A 7170-nucleotide genomic window follows, 5' to 3' on the forward strand; every position below is an offset into this window, starting at 1 on the left:
TTTGGGTTGTAATAACTTTTAAATGGTGGATTCAAAGACTTGTACTTATTTAAATTTCATCTCTGAGACTATAACGTGTGGTGTGTGTGTTTATGGTGGGGTCACAGTACAGAGTAGTTGAGTAATTATTAAGATTGGGTGTTATTAAGGGAAATGGAACTCGTGACGACCCGGATCCCCGACCCCGGATCTGGGGGTGTTACAGTCTCTGAGGGAACGAACTAGAAAATATTCTATATTACTTGCGAACGCGTATCCTTGCGTGAATATTAGCGCGTGTTTTCGCCCTAACAAGTTTTTGGCGCCGCTGCCGGGGACTCGGCGTATTTGTTTAGTTTATGTACTTACCATCATTGGTCATTAGGACTCAGTGATTAGGACGTAGTAGTTACTTATTTTTTCCGGTTGTGTTTCAGGTACTTTAGCAAGCATTTATGCAAACTCGTTCCGTGCTCGCAAGAGGACTTTAGATACAGCTGAGGAGACAGACGAAGTTCTTGATATTCCGGAGAAGTTAGATTTTGAGGATTCGGATTCAGGAACTGAGCAGAAAGAACCAGTAAACATGGGAGATCGTATTGTTCAAGCTGATCCAGCTCTTATGGATTTTTCTCGGCCTAAAATTGATGACATTCAGTCAAGCATCCTTCATCCGGCTATTCAAGCTAACACCTTTGAAATCAAGCCGGGCACTATTCAGATGGTGCAGAATTCTGTTTCTTTTGGAGGAGCGGCAACTGAAGACCCCAACATGCACATAAGGAATTTTGTCGAGATCTGCAGCACTTTTAAGTATAATGGCGTGACTGATGAGGCTATCAAGTTGAGGCTTTTCCCATTCGCACTAAGGGACAAGGCTAAAGACTGGTTACATTCTGAACCAGCTGGGTCCATCACTACGTGGCAAGATCTTGCGCAAAAGTTTCTGGTGAAGTTTTATCCAATGGCAAAGACTGCTGCTATGAGGAGTGCTTTTACTCAGTTTGCGCAGCAACCTACAGAATCTATGTGCGAGGCTTGGGAACGCTACAAGGAAATGTTGAGAAAATGTCCACATCATGGAATGCCGGATTGGATGGTGATCACTGGTTTCTATAATGGTTTGGGGGCCCAATCTCGGCCCATGCTCGATGCAGCAGCTGGAGGAGCCTTATGGGCTAAAAGCTATACTGAGGCGTATAATCTTATAGAGACGATGGCTGCAAATGAGCATCAAAACCCAACTCAGAGGATGATGTCAGGCAAGGTAGCAGGTATTCTGGAAGTTGATGCAGCCACCGCTATTGCAGCCCAGCTCCAAGCGCTATCAATGAAGGTTGATTCTCTGGCTACGTATGGAGTTAATCAAATAGCTATGGTTTGTGAGCTTTGTGCAGGTTCTCATGCTACGGATCAGTGTTCTCTTGTCAACGAATCTGTTCAGTATGTGAATAATTATCAGCGACAACAGCAGCCTGTGCCAGCGACCTATGATCCTAACAATAGAAATCATCCAAATTTCAGCTGGGGGAATAATCAGAATGCTATTCAGCCACCATATCAGCAAGGAGTGAGTAAACAGTTTAACTCACCTGGATTCCAGCAACCACAGCAGTATGCTACAAGGCAATCATATCCTCAACAGGGAAGTGCAGCTGCACCTGCTAGTGCGGATTTTGAGGAACTTAAGCTGTTGTGCAAGAGTCAGGTGGTTTCTATCAAGACCTTGGAAAATCAAATCAGTCAATTAGCCAATGCAGTGCTCAATCGTCAACCTGGCACTCTTCCCAGTGACACGGAAGTACCAGGCAGGAAGGAAGCTAAAGAGCAAGTCAAGGCTATTACCTTAAGGTCTGGAAAAGTGGTTGATGCTGAAAAGGCAAAGGAAGTCGAAGCTGAAGTTAGAGATGAAGAATCTAAGCAAAAGGAGAAAGCGGCGGAACCAAGGAAGACTACTGTTGAACACACTCTGCCTGAGGCTAATACAAGGGAGAAACAGCTCTATCCTTCACCATCTTTTCCTAAGAGATTGCAGCAACAAAAGCTGGATAGACAGTTCGGGAAGTTTCTGGAGGTGTTCAAGAAACTTCACATCAATATACCTTTCGCTGAAGCTCTTGAACAAATGCCTAGTTATGTAAAGTTTATGAAGACTATTCTTTCAAGGAAGGTGAAACTGGATGACCTTGAAACCGTTGCTCTCACGGAAGAATGTAGCGCTGTTCTGCAGCAAAAGTTACCACCAAAACTGAAAGATCCAGGAAGCTTCACCATTCCTTGCACCATTGGCAATCTAACTTTTGACAAGTGCCTTTGTGATTTGGGAGCAAGCATTAATCTGATACCGTTGTCGATCTTTAAAAAGCTGGATCTTCCTGATCCAAAGCCCACGTACATGTCACTATAATTGGCTGACCGTTCCATTACTTACCCAAGGGGCATAGTTGAGGATGTGCTCGTCAAAGTGGATAAGCTCTTCTTTCCTGCAGATTTTGTTATTCTGGATTTTGAGGAAGATAAGAAGATTCCCATAATCTTGGGAAGGCCTTTCTTGGCTACTGGCCGTACCTTGATAGATGTGCAAAAAGGTGAACTTACTATGCGGGTCCAAGATCAGGATGTGACCTTCAATGTATTCAAGGCAATGAAATTCCCTACAGAAGATAAGGAGTGCTTAAAAGTGGATGTGATTGATACTGCGGTTACTTCGGAACTCGATCACATGCTAATGTCTGATGCATTGGAAAAGGCCTTAGTGGGGGATTTTGACAGAGATGATGAAGATAGCAACGAGCAATTACAATATCTGAATGCTTCTCCATGGAAGCGAAAGCTGGATATACCATTTGAATCTCTTGGTACTTCTGACCTCAAGAACGCTGAAGGGAAGCTCAAACCATCAATAGAGGAAGCACCTACCTTGGAGCTCAAGCCATTACCTGAACACTTGAGGTATGCTTTTTTAGGTGATTCATCTACGTTACCTGTTATTATTTCATCTGACCTTTCAGGTAGTGAGGAAGACAAGCTCTTAAGGATTTTGAGAGAATTCAAATCGGCTATTGGATGGACCATAGCAGACATCAAGGGGATAAGTCCTTCATATTGTATGCATAAAATTCTGCTAGAGGAAGGTAGTAAGCCAACTGTGGAACAGCAGCGACGACTGAATCCCATCATGAAGGAGGTGGTGAAGAAAGAAATTCTGAAATGGCTAGATGCAGGCATCATTTATCCTATTTCTGACAGCTCGTGGGTGAGCCCCGTACAATGTGTACCTAAGAAGGGAGGTATCACTGTGGTCGCAAATGAAAAGAATGAGCTCATCCCTACTCGAACAGTTACAGGATGGAGAGTATGCATGGATTATAGAAAATTGAACAAAGCCACAAGGAAGGATCACTTCCCTCTTCCATTTATTGATCAAATGCTTGACAGATTGGCGGGACATGAGTATTTTTGTCTTCTGGATGGTTATTCCGGGTATAATCAGATTTGTATTGCACCAGAGGATCAGGAAAAGACTACCTTCACTTGTCCATTTGGCACATTTGCTTTTCGCAGAGTTTCGTTTGGGTTATGTGGCGCACCGGCCACCTTTCAGAGATGTATGATGGCTATATTCTCTGACATGATTGGAAATAACGTCGAAGTTTTCATGGATGACTTCTCCGTCTTTGGACACTCATATGATGAATGTTTGAATAATCTGCGCACCGTACTCAAAAGATGCGTGGAAACTAATTTGGTGCTTAATTGGGAGAAATGTCATTTTATGGTGTGTGAAGGCATTATCCTTGGGCATAAGGTCTCTAGCAAGGGTCTGGAGGTGGACAAGGCCAAGGTGGGAGTCATTGAAAATCTTCCCCCACCTAATTCTGTGAAAGGAATCTGTAGTTTTCTTGGTCATGCGGGTTTTTATCGGCGATTCATCAAGGACTTTTCAAAGATATCTAAGCCGTTGTGTAATTTGCTTGAGAAAGATGTGCCTTTCAAATTTGATGATGAATGTTTGGCAGCATTCGAGACTCTCAAGGAGAGTTTGATCACGGCACCAGTCATTACAGCACCAGATTGGACAGAACCATTTGAGATGATGTGTGATGCGAGTGATTATGCGGTAGGTGCAGTTCTGGGACAGCGCAAGAAAAATCTCTTCCATGTGGTCTACTATGCGAGTAAGACTTTAAATGGTGCCCAATTGAACTACACCACTACTGAGAAGGAGCTTTTGGCTATAGTCTTTGGCTTTGAGAAATTTCGATCTAATCTGCTTGGTACGAAAGTAACAGTATTCACTGATCATGCAGCTATTCGCTATATGGTTTCTAAGAAGGATTCGAAGCCGAGACTCATTCGTTGGGTGCTTTTACTTCAGGAATTTGAGTTAGAGATCAAAGATAGAAAAGGTACTGAGAATCAAGTAGCTGACCATCTCTCTAGGTTGGAGAATCCCGATTCTACTTCACAAGATAGGACGTTAATCAATGAATCTTTTCCGGATGAGCAGTTGCTTGCAATTCAGGAGGAAGAACCATGGTTTGCAGATATTGTAAACTATCTCGTCAGCAACATAATGCCTCCTAATTTAACATCCGCCCAAAAGAAGAAGTTTCTGTATGAGGTGAAGTGGTATATGTGGGATGAACCATATTTGTTTAGACAGGGAGCTGACCAGATCATCAGGAGATGTATCCCGTTCTGTGAGACGGAGGGGATATTACGAGACTGCCATTCCACGGTTTATGGGGGACACTATGGAGGTGAGAAGACGGCAGCTCGTAGTCTTCAAGCAGGTTTTTTCTGGCCTACTTTGTTCAAGGATGCTCATCAGTTTGTTTTAAGGTGTGATCGTTGCCAAAGAGTGGGAAATTTGTCAAGGAAGGATGAAATGCCATTAAATGTGATGCTTGAAGTCGAGGTCTTTGATGTATGGGGAATCGATTTCATGGGGCCTTTTATCGCGTCTTGCAATAATCAGTACATCTTGCTGGCAGTCGATTATGTCTCAAAATGGGTCGAAGTTAAAGCTTTACCGATAAATGATGCAAAGGCAGTGCTAAATTTTCTTCATAAGCAAATTTTCACAAGGTTTGGAACACCTCGGGTAATCATAAGTGATGAAGGATCGCATTTTTGCAACCGTAAGTTCACTTTTATGATGCAGCGTTATAATGTGAATCATCGAGTAGCTACTGCCTATCATCCGCAAACAAATGGTCAAGTGGAAGTGTCTAACAGAGAGATAAAGCGTATTCTAGAGAAGGTTGTTTGTCCGTCAAGGAAGGATTGGTCTTTAAAGCTCGATGAAGCTGTTTGGGCTTACAGAACAGCATATAAAACTCCACTTGGGATGTCACCGTTTCAGTTGGTGTACGGTAAGGGATGTCATCTACCGACGGAGCTTGAGCATAAGGCCTACTGGGCATTGAAGAAATTGAACCTGGATTTAGATGCAGCTGGTAAGAAAAGAATGCTTCAGCTTAATGAACTTGATGAATTTCGACTTCAAGCGTACGAGAATAACAAAATGTATAAGGAAAAGGTGAAGAGGTGGCATGATAGGAAGCTACATCCTAAGTTATTTGTGCCAGGGCAACAAGTTCTTTTATTCAACTCTCGGCTCCGACTTTTTCCTGGGAAGTTGAAATCAAGGTGGTCTGGACCTTTTATTGTCAAAACTGTGTTTCCACATGGAGCGGTGGAAATTTTTGAGAATGATTCGGACCAAGCATTCAAGGTTAACGGTCAGCGATTGAAGCACTACTATGGGGACATGGCAAACCGAGAGGTGGTTAGTGCCATTTTGTTGACTACTTGAGAAAGGTACGGAACGTCAAGCTAATGACGAAAAAGAAGCGCTGCGTGGGAGGCAACCCATGAATTGTTGTTACAAGAACCCTTAGAAGTTAATAACCTATCCAAAAACACAAAAAAATTAGAAAACAGGGGCTGAAAAAAAAAATTCCAGAGACCCTCTGTGCGGCCGCGCAGGGGTCGAGTTCCAGAAAATTTTTTATAATTCAGAGAAAAAAAACAACAAACAAAAACACAAAAACAGTTTTAGCCCATAAACCCACGAATTGTTCCCACTACCCCATCATTTTATCCCTTAATTCCCAAACCCTAATCTAATCCACACCCTATATATACATACACCTATCCTACATATCTCCCTCAAAACTTCCTACACTTAAACCCTCTCACAAATATCAAAAATCAGTTCTTACACATTTTTATTCACGAATCAATGGCACCCAAGAGAGCACGCACTATTGACAGCAGCAGCACAGTTCCTACTGCTGATTCATCGAGGGGTACTGCTGCAAGGCCTCGGTTAACTGACAGGGCTGCGGAGGAGGAGTACACTAGGCTGTTGGGGAAGCCGATTCTGAAGGAGAGGGGGTTTTTACCATCAGGGAGGGATGGTGAGTTGTTGCCCATGATTGCAGAGAAGGGGTGGATAGCTTTTTGTGAGTCACCCGAAGCAGTACCGATGAGCGTTGTTCGCGAGTTCTACGCGAACGCGAAGGCTGAAAAGAATGGGTTTTCTGTAGTCCGTGGGCTGACGGTTGATTGTCATCCTGCGGCGATTCGCCGTGTGATTGGACAGCGAGAGAGGAAGCCCGAGGAGGAGAACTGGAATGAAAAGACTGCTGAGGATTTTGACTTGGATTTGATTTGTGCGACTCTCTGTCGACCAGGCACAGTTTGGACCCGCAGTCCAGGCAATAATGAGTATCGTCACTTTCCGGCGATCGCCATGAACAGGTATGCCCGTGCATGGAATGCATTTATATGTGCTAATATTTTGCCTTCTTCACATGCACACGAGGTCACAGTTGAGAGAGCACAGTTGTTGTGGGGAATTCTGCATGATGAGTACTATGTGGACCTTGGTGAGTTTATCTACCAAGGAATTCTGAAGTTTTTGAGGGGAGCAAAGCATATGAACATCCCTTATGCATCCACGGTTACGAAGCTATGCCGAGCAGTGGGAGTGAACTGGCCGGCTCATGAGCAGTTGCAGTTGCCAGCCGCTCCGATTGATTCTGGCACTCTGAATGGGATGCAGAAGTGGACCAGTGGTGAGCCTGAGGAGCATGGGCTGGGTTATCGTCTTCCAGGAGGGCGTCCAGCACGAGGTGCTACTATGGCTAGGCCAGGGCGTGGTGAGGCTGGTTCTTCGAG

General features: G+C 44.0%; 1 non-coding gene across 1 annotated transcript; it reads right to left on the reverse strand.

Annotated features, from left to right (window-relative positions):
* Positions 1-958: 958 nt before the first annotated feature.
* On the reverse strand, positions 959-1065 carry LOC141722175 (small nucleolar RNA R71). The gene has a single exon (XR_012575200.1). It is a non-coding gene; the product is annotated as a small nucleolar RNA R71 (small nucleolar RNA).
* Between the last annotated feature and the right edge of the window lie 6105 nt (positions 1066-7170).

Source organism: Apium graveolens, chromosome 4 (genome assembly GCF_009905375.1).
Source record: "Apium graveolens cultivar Ventura chromosome 4, ASM990537v1, whole genome shotgun sequence".
Taxonomy (NCBI): Eukaryota; Viridiplantae; Streptophyta; class Magnoliopsida; order Apiales; family Apiaceae; genus Apium; species Apium graveolens.